Source organism: Oryzias latipes, chromosome 17, assembly GCF_053564925.1.
Source record: "Oryzias latipes strain Hd-rR chromosome 17, Olatipes_Hd-rR_3.1".
NCBI lineage: Eukaryota > Metazoa > Chordata > Actinopteri > Beloniformes > Adrianichthyidae > Oryzias > Oryzias latipes.
Window position 1 is genome coordinate 28,901,733 of NC_136253.1, and position 20,562 is coordinate 28,922,294.

Consider the following 20,562-nt stretch of genomic DNA (forward strand, 5'->3'; position numbering starts at 1 on the left):
TTGTGCTTACATTATTTTTTGCATTTAATGTTACATTTTATCTCTGTTTAAATAGTTTGTTTTTTTTTTTTAGTTTTATAATCCATTCAAAATGTTGTTTCATCCAAATATTCTTCAGTTTAGACCTTTCAAAACCAGAGCACGTTTTTCTATATCCTAAAAGTTTATTACTGTAATCCTTCTCTTTTGCTTTGCAAGGACTCCTCTGGCAGCTAAAGGCATGCACTGTACAGGAAAGCGGCAGTATATATTGCAAAGCCCTTAAAACACTTTAAGGGTTTTCCTTTTGCTAGATACAACAATGCTATTACAGCATGAAAATTTACATTTTATTAAATCAGAACCAACATTTTCTGGATTATGGTTTACTTAGACACAGCCTTTTGAAGTAAAAAAAAATCCTGACGTGTTTATTGCATGACAGGTTGATAAATGAAACTATAGAGCTAAGAGAAAAACTTTGAGTTTGTACTAATGTAAGAAATTTGACATTTGAGATTTAGGAAATAAAAGGCAATCAAGGTATATGTGCTCGATTTTTTTCTAAAAAATCAAACGATTTTTTTCTAAAAAATCAAAACGTTTTTCTATGACAAACGTTTTGTTCCATAATAGGAGTAAAAGAATAAAACTAAGCAGTGGCTGGAGGATGTGCAATCCCTCTCTCTATAAATGGAACCTCAGCTACGAGCACTGCTTGGGCTCACCAGTAAAAACTTCAACTTTCAATTTAATTACACACAATTCAGCCATAACATCAACAATTCAGACCCACAAACGTTCTTCGGCTTGTTCAGCTTGGGTTTCACGTGGAGGTTATTGTGACACTGAAACATTTTGCAGAGCTGAGGTGCCTCCCTTAGAAGGAAGGCAGCGAGTCCTGCAAAACCAGATTCTACCCTTCAACCTATAGAGCTTGATGATCTGCTGTCATAGCAGCCCTACACTCTCCAGAACACCCATCGAGGTTTTTTTTTAGTCCACAACGTTTGCTCCGCAACAGTTTTGGATGCTCCATTTCAGACATCATGAGTTTCTGTAGTGTCAGTATATTTAAACTATTTATACTTCATTGTTGCATCTGAGGGCTGTACAGTGGGGTATAGTGGTTAGCACTCTCGCCTCACAGCAGTGAAGCCATGGCTCGAATCCCGGTTGGGACCTTTCTTGGGTTAGTAGGTTCTCCCTGTGCATGCTTGACTTTTCTCCTAGAACTCCACCTTCCTCCGACAGTCCAAAAACATGGGATGTCTCTAAATTGCCCCTAGGTGTGAGTGTGTGGTCCTGCAACATACCCTCCCCTTTGTCCAAAAGTAGCTGCACTGGCTCCTGCAGCCACATGAGCCCAAAGGGAATCAAGAAGATGGATGGATGGATGGATGGATGGATGGATGGATGGATGGAAGTATGTTGCATGTCAAAACACAAATCAATCATCAGCCTTTGACAAATAGTATTATATGATCTTTTATTTCTATGTTTTATTATACACTTTAACAACTAGTATTTTAAAAGCTTTCTAAAATCAGACTATTGTAACAAATTATTCAGTAAAAATGAGAATTTTCTGTGTATAAAGACACAACTAAAATATAAAGTTAAGCAGTCAAATCTTTTTTTTTTTTTACATCATTGCAAACATCTCCTTTCAGTTTTATAGATAGCAAAATGAAAACCAGTTTATTCTGAAAAAAAGTCAATTCCACCAGAGCAGCAAATACCCATTGACCACACAAAAGAAGATGATATGAAAACATATGTTTGCTTTATTTATTTTGTTGTAAAACGTGTATTGACTGTACGGCAGACAGACAGTGACAGATTGTACATGAAATGTTTGTCCCTTTGAAATACACAAATCTTTATGTGCTGAGACAAAGTTCATTTATCTGCTGCTTTTTTCTTTGAATCAAAGCCAGATGTATTTGTAAAATACAGACACATAATATAAAGAAATGAATAAAAATGTATGGACAAAACTAAACACAATGCTGGTCCTCATACAGGACCAGATGGTTGCAAGAAACCATCAACAATTTCTAAATATTTTGGACGTTTTTTTCTTTTTTGTGTCAGAACAGCAATGATGGTGTTTTTTTCTTCTATATGTAAAGTCACACTTTTAAACGGTCATTGATCAAAATGATGTGTCTGTAAAGAAATCAATCCAGACAAAAGGTGTTTTAAAAATAAATAAGTAAGTGAAAAAACTGTTTTTTTGGGACAATTTGTGTTGTTTTCATCAGCTTTTATGGGACCCGACAGTCACTCGTGCACGTCTGATTACAGATTGATTTGACATGCAGCCATGAAAGTTCCTGAGACTTCCTCTTGTTGGCCATGCTGCAGCATCTTGTAAATCATTCTCAATTCACTGAAACAAGCCAGTTGGATTAGCTTGGTTTAGATCATAAACATTTGCAGCACAGACCACCAAGGAAGAGCGCAGAGCCAAGCAAGATTGTTCGTGAGTGTGCGTTCATCTGTGTGTACGTGTGTGTGTGTTTGAAGCGTTGCTCACATTCAGAGGTGGGTATTGCAGAACATAGAAGCTCATATGTGGTCTCAGACATGCAGTGGCACAGACACACACACCCACACTGAGGTTAGTGTTCAGGCCTCTTCCAGGGCCGGTGCACTGTGGGGCCCTAACCGCTGTTGTGGAAACCATAACAGCCTGTCCGCTCGGTCAGGGCCAAAATGAACATGCACTCACAGTTCAGAGATAAAGATGTCTCCCTGCTCTGCTGCAGAGGCCCATGCATTTCCTTTATGGCAAAAACTGAACTGTCTGACTGCATCGTTTGTATTGGCTTTGAATGACAGTCACTCTGATTTGCTGTGCAGCACGAGTCAAATTTGTTTGGATTTATTCAACTTAAAACCAGCCTCCAAATGTCAAACAACTGTGACATGAGGCATGTTTTCCAGGGACTTTTACACCAGTCTTCTGCCCCCCCCCCAAATTTCAACAATCCGTGTCACCAGACCTTGAAATCCATTCTTTTTTCACTTGAATGCGGCTGGAGTAAGTCTTTTCCCCCCAAATACAGAGGGGTTTCAAGAGCCAAAGGGCTGTCAGAATCAGGAAATATCTGGGTTGGGTTTTGAAGAGCAGAGAAGAAAATCCTGGTAACTCCCTTCAGATGGCCATGGGCTCTCTTCTCTGTAATCTGCCACTTTTAGTGGCTTAGCTGATGATTTACCATTTTTGTGTGCTCTGTTCTTCTGTATATGACACCGCAATGTATCACTACCATGGATGTATTACCTTTTCTGTTTGATCAAGGTTCCACCTTAAAGACCTCACAGTTTGTTCTAAGAGTTTTTTGCAATATGGTTCACATATGTCTTAAAATGTAGCATTAACAGTAACAACAAAACTGTTTATATTCGGTAAGAAAAAAGCGCGGAAAAAAGGGCTTGACCAATTGTTCTCAGCAGCATTGAATAGTCCGTTTTTGTGTATTTTTCTACCAACGTTGTGTTTGCAGGACTCTCTGGGAGGTCTCAGAAACACTCGGCCCAAACACACATAAACAGAAGAACACACAGACAGCCTTTGTATTCCATAAGCATGAAACATGAAAAAAATGCTGTGCACGTTTTAGCAAGAAATACCTGATAAGATCATTAGCAAAAATGTGTGATGAACATAAAAGAATATAACTGATAAAAGACAAATAAATTAGGGATAATCGTCTGGTTTAAATAAAGTCAGAAGTCCTGTCTTAAAAACAAAATATGTAGATGATGTACATTACATCTACGCAGACTGAAAGGTTTCCTGGATGAAGTCACTTTATTGTGGGATTTTTTAGAGACTGTTTAATTTGTGACTTCTCTGAAATCAAATTAAATACAAGTTACAACTTCTTTTTGCCTTTAACTTTTAGCACTGTGGCTAAAAATAAAAGATGCAGGAACTAAAAAAAAAATACAAACAAATGGTGACATTTATTGTCATGTAAATATTGATAATAAACAGTTTTATTGGTAAAGTAAATTTTAATATCACATAAAGACAAAAGATTACTTGTCTATTTTGTGTCCATATCTCAGTTTTTACCCCTAAAAAGAACAAAGAGACGTGTTTTTGAACATTGCCTGACTGTTTGTTGCTTATAGTTGAAGCCTTTTTGTTAAGTAAGTTGGCTGTACTTGTGATGAACTCCAAAAATGATTAGTAAGTTCTTAAATTATCATCCAAAATAAAAATTAAAAAACACAAAGACACCATGACTTAGCACAATCTTTGTTAGTTTTTCTATTTCTAACGCATTAATCTTTTCTCATTTTATTGACAGCGGCCCTAAAATATTCAGATTACTATCTGGTGGCCCACATGTGCAGTTCCACTTTTCTTCACACAGTCAAAACAGCATGGATGCATATACACACACACAGACACCCACACACACACACACACACACAATATACCCTTGAACCAGAATAAATGTTTATGGCATACCAAGCATTTCGTGTGAGGGACAGTATGTGTGGTCCTGTCTGCACCTAGCAAGGGGTTTGAGGTTAAGGTGTTTGTCTCCTGACGTGTCAGCATGTCATTGAAGTCTTTTAGCATGTTTGTGTGTTTTACTGAGTGTGCGTAAGAATGTTGTATATCTTAAAGAGAGGAAAGACCAAATGAGCATGCCTGTTTACTTCAGAAACTTCAAAGGGAATAGTTGTGTTCTTTATGATTTGAGATGAGAAATAATCAGAAATCCACATCACAAAAATGGAGGAGAAGGAAAGTGATGGAACATGGAATTATGATCGGCATCCACAACATTTCTGTATGACTCAAGTTCTTCTACACCTGCACCTCAGAAATCTCTCGTGGTGCTTTTCTTCTTCACCACTTCCATGTTTGGAAAAATACTGTAAACATAATGGAAATTTGAGAATTCCTTTGCCAGTTCTTTTTATTGATATTTAGGAAATGCAGGTGGACATCATGTTTTTTCTGTCTTTGCTTCTTTCATAAAAGTTAGACATTTCAATTAATTACTTTTAAATGTAAAACTTATAAAAAGAATCAGTTTTGAGGCATCTATAAGCAAACAATGGACCAGTGATGGATCCCAGATCTTACCCGGCCGGTGTTTAGAAATAATTCCAACATGATTAGGATTGTGTGCTGGCTGTTATGTTTTTGCAACCTTTGCATCTGTCTATCCCTATTTCCTCAACCTGAGCCAGTTCAAAAAATGACTCATGAAAAGATTTGGTTTCATAGATTGATCAGTTCCAGCTGTCTGTGAAGGAGCTGCAAGCAAGGCGAATGAATATAACTAAGGATTTCCCTGTCAGATTGGAGGTCATTGTTTTTTATTTGTTTGTCCAATGCGCAGTCACACATACATTGTTTTCACACACATATAATAACTTGTGCTTTTATAATAATCTGTTTATTTTGCCAGTAAAAGTCTTTAAGGACAGAATTAGTTTGATAAAGACTATTAAAGATATGTTTTTTTTGAAGTAGAAATAAGGTAGCGTGAAAATCCCATTGGTGAGGGTTACTCAGTTTTGCAAATAAATCCTTAAAAGCTATTGTTAGGTTATTTTTTGGCTAAACACAATCATAAATTAAATAAGCATTAGTCACCAGAGTCAGTGCAGTGGTGAAAGCTGCTATTTTAAAACTGTTGACCATAAACTCGTTCATTTGCAACAATAATTATAACATAATAGTATGTTTTAGCGGACTAGCACACTATGCATCTGTACATGAGTTTTTTATTATGTGTTAAAGTAAAAAAAAAAGAAGAATGTAGTAATATACACATTTTTTGGTGATCCTGAATGAATGCAGATCCTCTGTATCCCCCCTCTAAAAATAAATAAAGAAAGATACGTTGAAATACTATTATTGCAGAAAATAACAGTAGAAGCTCATGTTTCAGATGTGGAGAACCTCTTAAAATAAAGTATTTTATGATGCATAAAGAGAAAAAATGACAAAATAGAACATTTGAAAACAGTGAAGGAGCACCATCTGCTGGCTAAACTTGAGAAATGCCTTATCAAAAGTTATTTTGTGCTTTTAAAGTTAAGTGGTTACATAGAAACCTTCTAAAAATAACACTTTTTCTCTTTTTTCGGTGGAGAATTACTAATTTTCTGTGATGGAAACAAAGTTGAACTTCTTTTTTTTTAACTTGTCTTCTAAGATTTTTTTTGGGAGGAAAAAATACGAAAAGGATTTCTTAAATATTTGAAAAGCCTTTGAAAAGCAGCAATAGAGAGCGAAAAGGCTGCAAATAATCTAAAAAGAGGAAAAGTTAGAATATAATTACTTTTCCCCCAAAATGAATATTTACTGTAGCAACAGACAAGCCAAATACCTCCGTTTTAGGCATTTATTCTTTAGCTTTTTGGTTAGTTTCCTTAAATTAATTTATAATTCTGTTTAAAATGTGAAGACTGCACAGTGTTAAATTACCTCACTGTCATGAAACGAAAGACTAAAAGTGCAATTGGTGCCAGGAAAGAAAAGGGAAATTCTTTGGACATGATGGCACTGACCTTGCTGCCTTTAATCTGTTCACACTTCTGCCGTCTCTGGTGGATGTCACTGTGTCACTGACACTGACTGTCTCTGACAATAGAGAGCTAATAGACACATACAAATACACAGACACAGCACATCACTGCATCCTCATGTAGAGCCAAAACGATGCAACTGCTCCTCCATTGTCAAATCCCCAAGTTTCCCCCCTCCCTGTCCAGCTCTTTCTCCTCACCACCCCAGCATTGCTGCAATCCTTAGTTGGCCCCCTGTTCTTTTCTCCTGTTGTCATAGCGATGGCTAACAAAGCCATCACTTTTACCAATTTCCTCAGAGACAGGTGCTGGCACAATGACTGCTTCCTTGTCGACTGAAAGGGGAAGGGGCAAGAGAGGTCCATGGGAACTCCAGGCGGACACTCTGAGGGTTGTCCAAGTGTCCTCCTCCCTGGGCCCAGCTGAGAAAAGAAGGCTAATTTGTTGTCCCTGTTTTCCCAGGGAGGGGGGATGCAGGAGACAAGAGGAGGGGAAATGGTGGCTGGGTGTGGAGGGGGGCAAGTGGGCAGTAGAAAATGTGGCAGAGTAGGAGGCAGAGCATATGCAAAGGGGTGTTCACCAGTTTTCAAAACAGACCGCCCAAATTCTGTCCCTTCTCGTTCCGTCTGCCAGCAGGTCCGCCTTTCCTGTTCTTGTTGTGTTTTTGTCTCCTCTCACCTTTTAGCGCTCAGCTGCTTAAAGTCTTTGAGCTTTCAAAACAATGGCAGGCTGTGGCATCATGACTGTGAGATGGTTCACTTCTGTCCTCAGGAGGCATTCACGTCCTGCTTTGGTGTTTCCACGTGTCTCTGTTGTTGGAATTTAAACGAGTCAAGTGTCTAGGTCATTTTTTCACAACCAAAAACTATTTTCAACTCACTAACAAGAAACTTTTCAGTGTCTTACATTATTTGATTTATGTCTCATCAGTTTGCAGCAAACATTTATTCCTAACCCAGAGGAAACAAAAACCTGTTTAATGTTTTAAAAATCCAAATAACATCAATATTTACAGTGTCTCAGATGTTCTGTGTCACAGCAGACATCGTCACGATCTTGTCACTGATGGTGTTTTCTTCCTGTTACTGTTTACTGGTGCCTTTCAGATCCCGACTCTCTGAGAGGGGGGCTGTCTGTTGGAGCTGCTACTGAGCATTTGTTATCCTTTAGAGAGGAAAAGCTTTTATTTATTTTTAGGGAGGTGTGCCTGCATGTATGAGTGCATGTGTGCTGCTGATAGTGGTGGGGGGTGGGGGTGGGAGGGGGCTCGTGTGTGTGAGGTAACTCTCATCTGAATAGACCATGCAGCAGGCTTTGTTGGTGGTCTGGAACTTTTGAAGCACCATGTTGAGAGCTTGTGTTCTGTTTCAGAATGTTCAATTTAGCTGTACAAGACCCGAACAGGGACCTAAATAGAGTTAGACAGTCCCATTATGGGGGTCTCTTGTCCTTCCTGGCAACAAACAATAAACTATTGCAAGTACTTTATCATAGCCTTAACCTAATAAGTTTAATCTTTTTGTACTTTACACACAGGACATATATAGCAAATCCTTTAGTAGGACGATTAGAGTCAGAAGGTAAATATTTAAACTTCAAGCCTTTTGTATCTGTTTAAAACAGTAATTCAAAAGATATTTCTACATAGAATGAATGCACATTTTTTTGGCAGAATATTAGCTATAATAGGTAAAATGTAAAGTCTTGTTAATGCATGTGCTCTAAATTTCCCAAAAAAGTTGAGGAAAAGCATTACAATGTATATGTTGCCAAAATGTTAAACAGAACATAGATTATAAATTTTGATTTGAAACCACCATTCATAAAATCATGATTTGCTTAGTAAAAATATTTTTTTGTTTTGCCTTCTGTCACTTATTAAGGTTTTGCTCATCACACAACACAATGGTGGAGTACACAATAACACCACTAGAGGGGGACAAACAAACCACTCCTTTGCCTGAACCTAATAGTTATTTTCTCATCTCATTCATTAACTGTCTAGACCCCATGTGTCAAACTCAAGGCCCGGGGGCCAAATGTGGCCCGCCATGTCATTTTATGTGGCCCGCGAGAGCATCAAAGTTTTTAATTTCTTAAAATAATAAATAAATAAAAAATTGGTGTGTACTTATTCATATTTGGGGAAACGGACTTGAAATATCAGATGGGGCAACTACACATTAGGACTTAAACACTGTCCATATAATCTAACCTGACAGAATCAAATGTAAAAGGATTTATGCTAGAATAACAAACAAACATTTTTTCTATTCAACTGTTATTGTCACTTTATAAAGTTAGAATAAATAAATAGATGAGTTATTTAACATTAAGGAGTAGTTACTTTTATTTTTCATTACACTTAATTACATTTATAAATTATATCAGGCCCTTTGAGGGCAACCACTATAGTGATGTGGCCCTCAGTGAAAATGAGTTTGACACATGTGGTCTAGACCATGTTAAAAGGCTTTCATGTGATTTTTTTGTTTTCTGTCTAAAGAAATTAGAAAACCTCCTGAAGCAACTTTTAAAGGGAATTCGATCAGAGATCCATGAGATCGAATCAGCCGCAGAACAGGAAGTTTCTCATTTGCCTGGGATGTTCTCAGCAGTTATGATCAGATCTATTTTCTTTTTTCTGATTGAATATGCTGTGGCTTGAAAAGTAGAAAGGATTCAGTAGGAAGACTCAAAAGCCGTTTAAGAATTTCCACAACCAAGACCTCTTCAAAATTCTGTATTTCATTTAAAAAGTGTGAATAACAATCCTAAAGATAAAAAAAGGTGATAAATAAAATGCAATGATGAAAAAACCCAAAAAAGGATCAATCAAATTAATAAAGTGTCATTTTTTCTTTTTTACAAATAAGAATCTAACAATTAAATGTTGATGTAAGTTCTTGTTACCAAACCTTTTCTTGTTCAGTCATGTTAAAATCACTATTTCCTCCTACTTTTGGGACATATTTGTGCTTCACTGGGAGGAATTTGTCTTTTATTGGTAGGATTTGTCATCATGCAAACAGCTATGTGTCATAAAGATATTCCATTTTATCCTCCTACAGGAAGGGAAGGACCTTCCTTGATGATAAAATAAACAAAAATGTACAGTTTCTATAAAGGAAAACTTACCAAATTGTTATTTAGTCTAAATTTAAGCCACTCTTTTAAACAATGAAATCTATACAATAGTTTTAGTATTTTACATATTTTTGCTGTAGTCAATGCCTGTCTGTAAGGAAAAATATCTATCTTAATGTCCATCTCGATATCCAATTGGTAAACATTTAACTGAATCATACTTGCTTTTTTAAATTGCATGAAAGTATGGGCTTAACCGATGGAGTCCAGCATCTAAGTGTCTGTGGGTTTTAACTCAATCAGGGACACAGACTGTGTGCAAACAGAGGTCATCATCATCATTATGAGAATTACCTCACAACAGCCTATAAAGGAGTCAAGGCAATTAGTCTGTTCTTCTTACGAAAGCTCTCATAATTCCTCCAGGTGAGAAGCCACAGTGTCTCTTTAAACAGAAACCAGCACTAACGCATTTCAAATCATTTCATTTATTCGTATTTTTGATTTAAATGAACAACTGATATTTTTTACTATTAGAATTTCTATGTTTGACAGGAAAAAAAGAGAAACAAGACTAATTAAATAACATTTTTGTTAACAATGAAATATAAAAAGAAGGCAGTGTTCTTATTTTCCAAATGTGTTTATTTTATTGCCCATGAAAAGGGTTCCATTTAAATCTATGCCTTATATCAAAATACTATTACTATAGTCATATTTATTGTTTCTGTTAAAACCCCATCAAAGAAATCACCAAGCCAAATTAGGCCTAATATGAAATCTATTAAACCAGGATCAACTGTTTATTAATCTTTTAGCCCCAGTGAGGTACTTTTAGTGCCAACAGTGCATATGATGTCACTTCTTGTACTCTCCCTTGAAGGTATTTGCTCCATAATACATTACATGCTATTAGATTTCTTTTCTGCTAGGTCTTTGTTCTTGAGCTTTTTTAATCTCTTGACTACTCACTTTATCAGCATCAAAACAACCCAGCTCACCTTTGGATCAATTACAGGATTGAGTTGCAGGTTGCCTTTAATGATGATGACTATCAGTGGCATGGCTTTGATAAAATATCCTTGAAGTTGCTCTTCAAAACCGCTTGAGGAAGACCTCCAGCTGTTTCTGAGATAGTACTTAGATTGATTTAGAATGCTTAGCACTCTCTTTACTGGTGTTGGGAATCCTCATAAAAGTTATGTTTTCCTCCCTATCATGCTTTTAGGAGAGATTCATGTATGTCTATTAATCTGTACACAGACCTGCCAGTTTTTATGTTTTGATTTTTTTTGGGTTATTTTTCAATCTTTCTGATTTTATTTATTATGTATTGAGTCTGAAATAAAACAAATCACTATTACAGTTCACTGGCATTGCAAAACTACAAGCCCTGTCTTCTCTGCTTACCTTTTCAGACGTTTGACTTTGATTTCTATCCTTTTAAATATTTAAGTTGGCTGACCAACCAACTGATGATCATTTCTCTGCCTTCGGGAAACCGGATCACGCACAAGTTTCTCAACAATAACTACACAACTCTCCACCTATTTATGGAAAATGTTATTTATATAAGCACTCAGTAAGACACCTACTGTCACACAAAATGGTATTAGCAATGGTGTTTTCAGGGTTTTTTCTTGTTATATCAAAGCAGTTCCATTTGACAATGACTTTAAAGAAAAATGAATAGTAATTGAACTAAAAAAAATGTCCTTAAGGTTTGAAAAAAAATACTTTTGTTTATGTGAAACTGTTATTTCCTCAAGCTGTTTAAAATTGTGTCTATTTCATATTTTTTATGATTTGCTGTAAAGTTAGACCAGTTTTTTTTTCGAGTCCTCAACAATCTTTACTCCGTCCAGCAGGTGTCACTGTAGCACTTTTATAAAAACAGCTCAGTATGTAATGGCTTCTGCTTTTCATTGCAGCAAAACGGTATCTCTCTTTTATGTAGAACTTTCTACAACCTCTGGGCAGTGGCAGTAAAATGTAATCAATTTCAGTTTATAGCATTCGGTGGCTTTCTGCTCATTGTAATAGACAAAAAACAAAAACACAACCATGTAGTGATGACGTGTGATTCATCTATCACACATATAATGACAGTTCTAATGACTTGAAACATTAAAAAAGATCTTTATCACAAGTGACTGCATTACTTTTAGTTCACCTTTAAGCTATTTGTCCAACTGCATATAAGGGAGCCATGCTGAAGACCAGCGTGTGGGACTCTTGTCAAGGACAACAAGTTGCAATCACTCGCACTCTGGGGTGGTGCATGAAGCAAACCACTTCTTTAAATTTCACTTAAAGAATTTCTGGCTAAATCAGTGGTGATGGCCAAAAGAGTCACGTTTCAAAGTATTTAATATGTAGACAAATTGGCTAGGGAGAGGGAGATCTTCTAGGCAAACCTCAATTTTAGATAGGAGATGGAAAATAAATGGAGCAATGCATGGATGGATTTCCAGGTCAGAGGCAGGGGGAAAGAAAAAAAGGAAGAAGTTACAAATCAGAAAAATTACAGGAGGGAGGATTCGGTTTTTTGTTTGTTAAATACATTTTTCAGATAATTAAAACACCTTTTTTTCTATTTTTGTAGGTCTAATGACTTGTGTTCTGGGAGACTTTGGGTCAAGTTGCTGTTCCATTTTCAGATGTTTAATTAATGATAGCTGACAGAAAGCATAATGAAGCCCTGTGCCTTATTTAATTCTCAGGTTGAATGACAGCTGAATCCCAAGTATATCCCAGGCAGCAAAATTACTGTTGCCGAAAACACACAGAAGAGGGAAAAAAAAAAGAAATCTTCATCTTGTAAACCTTGACTGTTCCTGGGCTTTAAAAAGTCATTTCCCCCCTTCCTCCGTTTGGGGATAGCATGATGCAAGCAGTGTTCCTTTCTCCACAAGTACCTTTTGTGAGTGCAGCTGTGTTGCTTGACTCCAGTCTTCCATCTCCTTCCCTCCTGGTTCCATCCTTCACTGAACAGTCAGAGGACAGATTTATCCGATTTCCAAACAAGCACATTGATCAGAAAACAATGACACTTGATTTAAGGGCACGATTATCCTGTATTTATGGCCATTAGTGTGTCCATCTGCAACACCTGACTCTTGATACTGGCTTACATCATCTTTTGGTCCACTCACCCAGAACCAACAAGGAAAAAAAAAACAAATAACCTAAGCAGCAAGATTCACTGTAAGAGGTTCTTGGTGTTGTCAACCAAACTATATAATATTTAAGCTTATATAGATATACCAGATTTTCGTTTAAGTATAAAATCCCTAAGTGTTTTTTTTAATATAAATATTTAGTACCATAAGACTGATGGATGATTAAAAAACACGTGCAGAAACACTAAAGGCAGATCGTCTGTGAATGTACATAAAATTAATGGGTTTTAGAACAGATTATTCCAGCAACATCATCGTCCCCTCTCATGCTTTCACCGCATCATATCAACTGCGTGATCCGTCTTTATTTCACCATCAGTCATGACCTCGTGTGTCCCTAGAAATAAACAAGCAAAATCGAAAAAAAAAGGAAATCCTTTTGTGCTTTTTAATGTGTCTGTCAGAAAAATCCTCTTTGCTTTAACCTAGCAGAGCAATTTGAGGATGCAGGCGGAAACAAACTAAATAATGTGTCACAATGAGATAAAGTAAATGTGGAAAGTGGAAATTCAACAAATTCCTCATAGAAGGGGTATTTACACATGAAGAAAAGCATTTTTGAATTTTTTGAATTCTTTTTTTACAATGTTGAACTTGGCAGCATCATCAGCAATCAACTGGAATGAAAAAGGGGATGCAGGCAATCAACTCTTTTTGCCTCTTGGTTTATTTATTAGGAACAAAAGGTTACAGTTTTCACAACAAACAGCGCACTCAAACGGTCAGTCTAACTGAACAGTGGTCAAAGACGTACTTCAATGAATATTACGTTTTTAACATGTTCTTGTAGCACTTTTCTCATGATGGAGGACATATATTCAGACAATTAAGATGAAAACTGCATTTTCTGAGTATTCATTTAGGGTCCCGCTCTGTGGTCTAATAGCCATGGAGTGGGCCCTGGGCTGCTCTGTGTTGGGTGGGCACTGTGGTAATGACCCCTGTGGTCCGGCTGGGCCTTGGAATATATGGATCCCCATGATATCGTTTCCTCGCAGCAGTACCAAGCCAGACCTTATTTAAGCTGCAGTCCTTTGTTTCTGTTCAGGGTTCTACGGGGGTAATTGGGCGGGTGGGTGACCTGGTGAAGGAGGGGTCCCATCTTTGTGTGATTGTCCTGTGTTTTCTTTTTTATTAATTTTCATTTTTTATGACTATTTCATCTGTTTTTATGTTAAGCGCTTTGTGTTTTTAACTGAAATGAAAGGCGCTATATAAAAAAATAAAGTTTGAGTTTGAGTTTAAAAAGAGCTGTTTTGTACAAACATCAATCGGCCAGCTCCCTCCGCTTCATGATCATCCACTTGTAGATGAATAAATCCATGTGCATCTTAGTTTTTTTCTCATCTGAGCTGGCATCCGGCTCAAAACTGTAGCTGCAATATTGCTCACCCTTTTCTTTGCAGCTCTAATGTTAGGTTAGGGTTGTGAGGGGCTTTAAGCTAGCAGGAGACAGTATAAACAAAAAGTTCTGGCTTACGTCCTTGCCAACAGTCCTGCTCACAACTCAGAGGTGAATTTCGAATGAACTTTTGCTGCTCTGCAGAGACTATGTCCCAGAAAATTGTGAAGGTTTATTTGATTTTTCCTAAAAATGGCATAATCATAATTAAAAGACCACTGAGAATGCTTTTAGAATACATCAAACGATGATTTAAATGCGATTTTAAATGCATTCTATTGGGGAATATAGACATTCCAGGTTTAGGTCTTGAGCGCATACAAAGTAACATTTTTCAAAATCCCGACTTGTACTAAAAATCCAAACAAAGTGTACAATGCGGATCAGTTCTGCTCTTCGAGAAACCAAATACGACATTTGGAAGCTTCCTCACTTAAACAGGTCTAGGTATGTCAGCAACCATCTCGTCACATCTACAATACACCCTAACAAAATTATTTATCATCTTCACATGTTTGGAGGTTTGTGTACGGTACTATGTTTTTTGGCTGAAACTCATGTTGTTTTTCTCCTGTTAGTACATATTTGTGATCATCCACACCGTATGATAGCTGCTCTAAATAGAAGCGCTCTTGTAGGCTGAAACCATATGTTCTGGTTCATTGCTACACAGTGCTGCTGTAGGCTATTATTTTCATTTATTAAAACAAAAAAAACTATTGAGGCTCACACAATACCCTGAAGTGCTGTGTCTGTACTGTCACCTGCTCTAGTTATTGTTTCCCCTAAAACCCAGCTTCTCGTTTGCAGTTCCTCTGCGATATCTTAACACATGCTTAACTGTTCGTTATTGTTCCTCTGTTACCACAAAACATAGGTCAGATGAGTACAACTCAGGTGACTGGAGGTTTTTTATATAGCCTTTCTGTACAAATTAACATCCTCAATCTGAAGAGCATCTTCTGGGTCACCATGTCTGATCATAGTCTCTCCAGGTTGTCAGTTCTGCATTTTGAACCTTTTTAGCATCTTGTTGATCTTTGTTTCTTTTGATTTTGTTACACATTTATTAGACTTAGTAAAATGTACTTAAAAATAGTTGAGTCTCACCAAAGTCCATTTTAATTCTGTCTGAAAGCATCTCCTTAAAACGTTTGAGTATTTCTCCATTGATTGCAGCAGTAATCGAGTCATCAACCCAGATGATTACGATAACATTTTCAACCTTCTGTCTCTTTGCTATAAACTCAGTGACCCACTGGGTTCAGTGGGAAATTATTTTCAATAAGAGGCTCATTGTATAAAATCTTATTCCAGCAGTGGCCAGATGGTTTCAGCCCACAAAATGATTTTTAAAGCTTAAATACCAAATCTTTCCCTAATTCGTGACTTTCTGGCAAGCCAATGTGGATCTTGTAATCATTGTATATTTACTGTTCTCCCATCCATTTGGTTAAAAAAAATCCAAACTGCCTTTTAATTAAAAGTAGTTTTATTATTAAATGTAGTTGTTGGGAGAGCATGTTTTATCCAGCAAAATAAGTTCACTTTTCCCCCATAGCTTTGGCACAGAACTTTGAATAAAAGTGTTTTTGAATTGACATTTTCATCTTAAGCAAAAATCCCAAAATATCTAATCACAAATATTCAAGAAACACCAGTAAATTAATCAATCATTCAGCAGAAAGTGAGATGGAAATGACCTAAAAACAGAATTAGGAGACATTTACATTTGTGCTTAAATTCACAGTAAACTTATAGCTAAAAAATGTATTTTTCAGATTTACTTGAATGTGTTTGAATCAGTGATGAGTCTAACAACTTAATGATGCCTTTTGTGTGTCAGACTCATCTTTTTGTCTTTTAATCTATTCTGCCTCAATGTCCCACTTTTAGTTATGTATTGTTCTATTTTTATACTATACACTCAGGGCATTCACTTGCAGGCAAGTAGGAAAAGGCTGACTCAAAGAGACTGCTTGAGCACTAAGACTAAGTTCTGTAGATATGCCAGGCACAAATCAAAAAACAGGAAGAAACTTTTTCTTCTCATAAACACGTGTTCAGGTAAGAAAATAATAATAAGAAAACAAACATTAACATTTAAAAAAACAATTGGCTGTTGTGTTTAGTATACCACATTCAGTAGCCCTATGAATATTATTTAAAATGACCCAAATCCAAAATTCAAAGTGAGAATTACAAACTTAATAAGAAAAATTCTATTTAATCAGTGGAACCATGCATGAATAACTTAGAGAATGACTAAAAATATAGAAATGGGCCAAAATGACAATATAACAGATAGATCCTGCAAACAGTGAGGACTAATTAGTCGAATGGGAAGCAGCTGCAGTAATTGGTAAATCAAATCAGGTGTGAAAAGAACAGAGCGAAACCAAAAACTGAGAAAGAAAACCTGGCATTTTTTCAATGTTTTGTCTTAAATTTTCATTAAATTAATCATACCTGCTGTCAAAACGTATTTAAATGTGTGTGTTATATCACTTTTTTTTCCAGATATCACTGATTAGCTGTTTGATTGACTTTGTTTTACTGTTGATATCAATTCTTCATGAAACGAAGGATATCTTTGGACTGCAGCTGGCTCAGGATTAGTAAGAACTCACACACTGACTCTGACTGATGAGGTGCATGCGGCCATGCTATCTATTGATAAACTACAAACATTTATGCAGTTATTTGTGCTAAAACCCAAAAGTAAACATAAATATCTGACAAATCCAACCAGTCCTTTGTTCAAAACCTTAAATTTTTGTTCTTTTTAGCATAGTTAAAACAAGACATGAACTCATTTTAAAAATGAATCTTAATTTCATTGTTTTTTTTAAGTAAATATACCAATTATATAATTAATATGTCAAAAAGCTCTAAAACTTTATTAGACAATTTGAATAAATTATACTCACAGACACTTCTGTGTCACAAAAAATATTGTTTACTAAAAAAAGAAAATAAATGAAAAAAGAAGCATATAACAGTACACATCTAAATGCCATAGTTACTCCACTTTATCATTTGTCAGTCAGACGAAACTTATCTGAAATTCTGCTTAAAACACCAACTACAGCTCAGACAGAGTCAAGCTAAACTGGTTGGATGTGTTTTAGCTGGTTTTAAGAGCCCAAAACAACAGCAGTGTGCTGGGAACATGTGACAGTATGTTGGATTTGTGTTGGTGAGTTTCTGCTGCATGCATGTGAATGCATATACCTGTTCAGTATCATAATTTCTGTATGATTTACTGCATTACTGCTGATCAGAGCCCAGATCCACTTCTGCTGCTGAAAGGTTTTCCTTTTTGCTTGAAATATTTCCCCACACCCAATGTGGCGTTTAAACAAAACACAGCAATAAAGTAGGATTTCACAGAAACTGATGAAAAGGATTTCAGCAGAGACTACAGACCTTCAGGATTACTTCAGCCTACATCCACTTCATGTTAAGTCAATTTTTCCTCTAAGCTATGATTATGTAACTCAGTATGTATTCATTTTCTAAGATCCTTTTGTATGACTGTGAAAAGGTCTTGTTTTGTATGCTGTGGAATTAGATCCCTCAACATATTTTTCCATAAAAACTTGAATCTACAGCAACACTTTCCTGTAACCAAGAATTATTTCCTTGTTGACTAAGCAGTGTTAACATTTTATTCCTTTCAAGGTAATAGGAAAATGCCTAAAAAGCTTAAACAAACAAACAAAAAAACAAGCAGTGGCCCACATTTGGTAGTTCATAGATAAGGGCGTTTTTTTTATTTAGGTAAATCTTAAGATAAAACTACATGATTTGCTTCGGGTTGCAGGTCACACAGGAACATTAAACCTTACTGGTTGTTGTCATTTCAAACATTTGGTGATTTCCACTTCTGCTGGTGGAACTGCAAGAATTTTCCGCCCAGATTGGAGTGACAATAATGTGTGAAAAAGTTGGTTGAGTGGTGTGATTTCCCTTACATTGAACACATGCTCATGTATAAATTCTTAAATGCTTTTTGTTAGATATTTCTACTATTATGCATTAAGGTCAGTAATTACTGTGTTATGAGGTGGAATCAGGTGGAGTATTTTATCTAGGTACTACAGTAGACAAAACATTAACATTCACAAGGTGAAGTGAGTTCTTAAAAAAGCTTTTCCATTTGTTGTATAACAAAATAAGTGAAGTGAAGTGCACTCTAATGTAACGGCTCTAAACATTACACTTAGTTTTTTTGGTTCTATTAAAAGGCCTCCAGCACAAACACAAGTATGTTGATTTAGATTTCAAATAAAAACAAAAATCCAAATAGCCGACTATTGCATAATGAAGACATGTGAATCTAAGATGTGTCAGCAAAGAGGACATAATAAATGTCCATGACAGCACTTGGCTTAACTGCGATGTTTAAATAATTCCAAAAAAAACAAAAGAAATCAGAAATTTATTAACATTAACATTTAGCTCACATTGTCTTTGTTTTGCTACCAAGCTAACAAGTCAGGACTGCAGAGGATAATAGATTCATTGCAGTTCTGAGTTGACCTTAAAACTGCAAATTATCCAAAAATATTTAGCTTAAGTGGTGTTTTCACAGACTTTTGCCTTATTGTACCATCCTGTTTGACTATGATAGTCTATGTGATCTAACTGGATAAAGAATTCATCTTTCAAGGTCTGACAGTACCATTTTATGGAGCAATTTTGAATGCTTCATCTATTCCATTTATATATATTCATTCAGTGCATTGTATTCTGCACTATCCTGTCATCGGAACATGTTATAGGTTTGGTTGCATAGTAAACCACTGGTTGAACAACACAGCATTGCAAGAAAGTGAAAGTATTAAACTACCACAAAAGATTCTGAGATTTATATCATGCTTTACTAAAACTCCCCTTCTGCAACAACCCTAACCCACCAAAAATACAAGCTTGAACAGCTACACAAATTAGAACATTCCACCGATTTACATAGATTTTAGTAGATAACTATTTTTTACCGTAAAGTCCCACTCTGATCAACTTTTGATCTATTGTAAAATTGTTCCCAGTGGTCTTTTAATTATCAACACAACGTTTTTAGCCAAAATAAAAAAAAAAACCTGTGTCATGTTCTCGAACATACACTATACTGCCAAAATTATTTGCTCACCAGCCTTGACTCGCATATGAACTGAAATGCCATTCCACTCCTAACCCAGCTTCAGCTCTTCTGGGAAGGCTGTCCACAAGGTTGAGGAGTGTGTTCATAGGTATTTTTGACCATTCTTCCAAAAGCACATTGGTGAGGTCACACACTGATGCTGATCGAGAAGGCCTGGCTCAAAGTCTTCAATCTAATTCATCCCAAAGGTGTTCTATCAGGTTCAGGTCAGGACTCTTTGCAGGCCAGTCAAGTTCATTCACACCAGAGTCCATAAAGACATGGATGACAGAATCCATGTCTTTATGGACTTGCTTTGTGAACTGGCGCACAGTCGTGTTGGAAGAGGGAGGGGCCCGCTCCAAACTGTTCCCACAAGGTTGGGAACATGGAATTGTCTAAAATGTTTTGGTATCCTGAAACATTCAGAGTTCATTTCACTGGAACTAAGTGGCCAAGCCCAAGTCCTGAAAAACAACCCCACACCATAATTCCTCCTCCGCCAAATTTCACACTTGGCTCAACGCAGTCCGAAATATACCGTTCTCCTGGCAACCTCCAAACCCTGACTCGTCCATCAGGTTGCCAGATGGAGAAGCGTGATTCATCACTCCATAAAATGCGTCTCCACTGTTCTACAGTCCAGTGGCGGTGTGCTGTTCACCTCTGCATCCGATGCTTTGCATTTCACTTGGTGATGTGTGGCTTGGATGCAGCTGCTCAGTCATGGAAGCCCATTCCATTAAGCTCTCTGCACTGTTCTCGGGCCAACTTACCCTTCAGGATCCGCTGACCCCTCTGTGTCAGTTAACGTAGTCTACCAGTTGCTTTTGTTCCCAACCTCTTCCATTTGATAGAGCTGACACTGGAATAGTGAGTGAGGAAAGTTCATGCCTGGATTTGTTGCACAGGTAGCATCCTATGACAGTTCCACACTGGAATTCACCGGGGTCCTGAGAACTTTCACAAATGTTTTGTTTGAGTGCTTGATTTTATACACTTGTGGCCAGGCCAGATTATTAGGACACCTGATTCTGATCATTTGGATGGGTGAGCGAAGACTTTTTGTAATATAGTGTACTTTCTACAGAGAGGCAAGAGTTCCTTAGAAATTTACTTGGGAGTTCTGGGCAGAACCAATGAAGCCCCATCTCCCCTTCCCTTTCTGGATGCTGAGAGCTTGGAGCAGGGAG

At 36.8% G+C, this 20,562-nt stretch overlaps 1 long non-coding RNA gene across 1 annotated transcript; it reads right to left on the reverse strand.

The window, feature by feature from the left end:
• Nucleotides 1-4,898: 4,898 nt before the first annotated feature.
• Nucleotides 4,899-7,757, reverse strand: LOC144986833 (uncharacterized). Its single transcript, XR_013650679.1, has 2 exons — nucleotides 7,566-7,757; nucleotides 4,899-7,361 (listed from the first exon to the last, which is right to left on the reverse strand). It is a non-coding gene; the product is annotated as an uncharacterized LOC144986833 (long non-coding RNA).
• Between the last annotated feature and the right edge of the window lie 12,805 nt (nucleotides 7,758-20,562).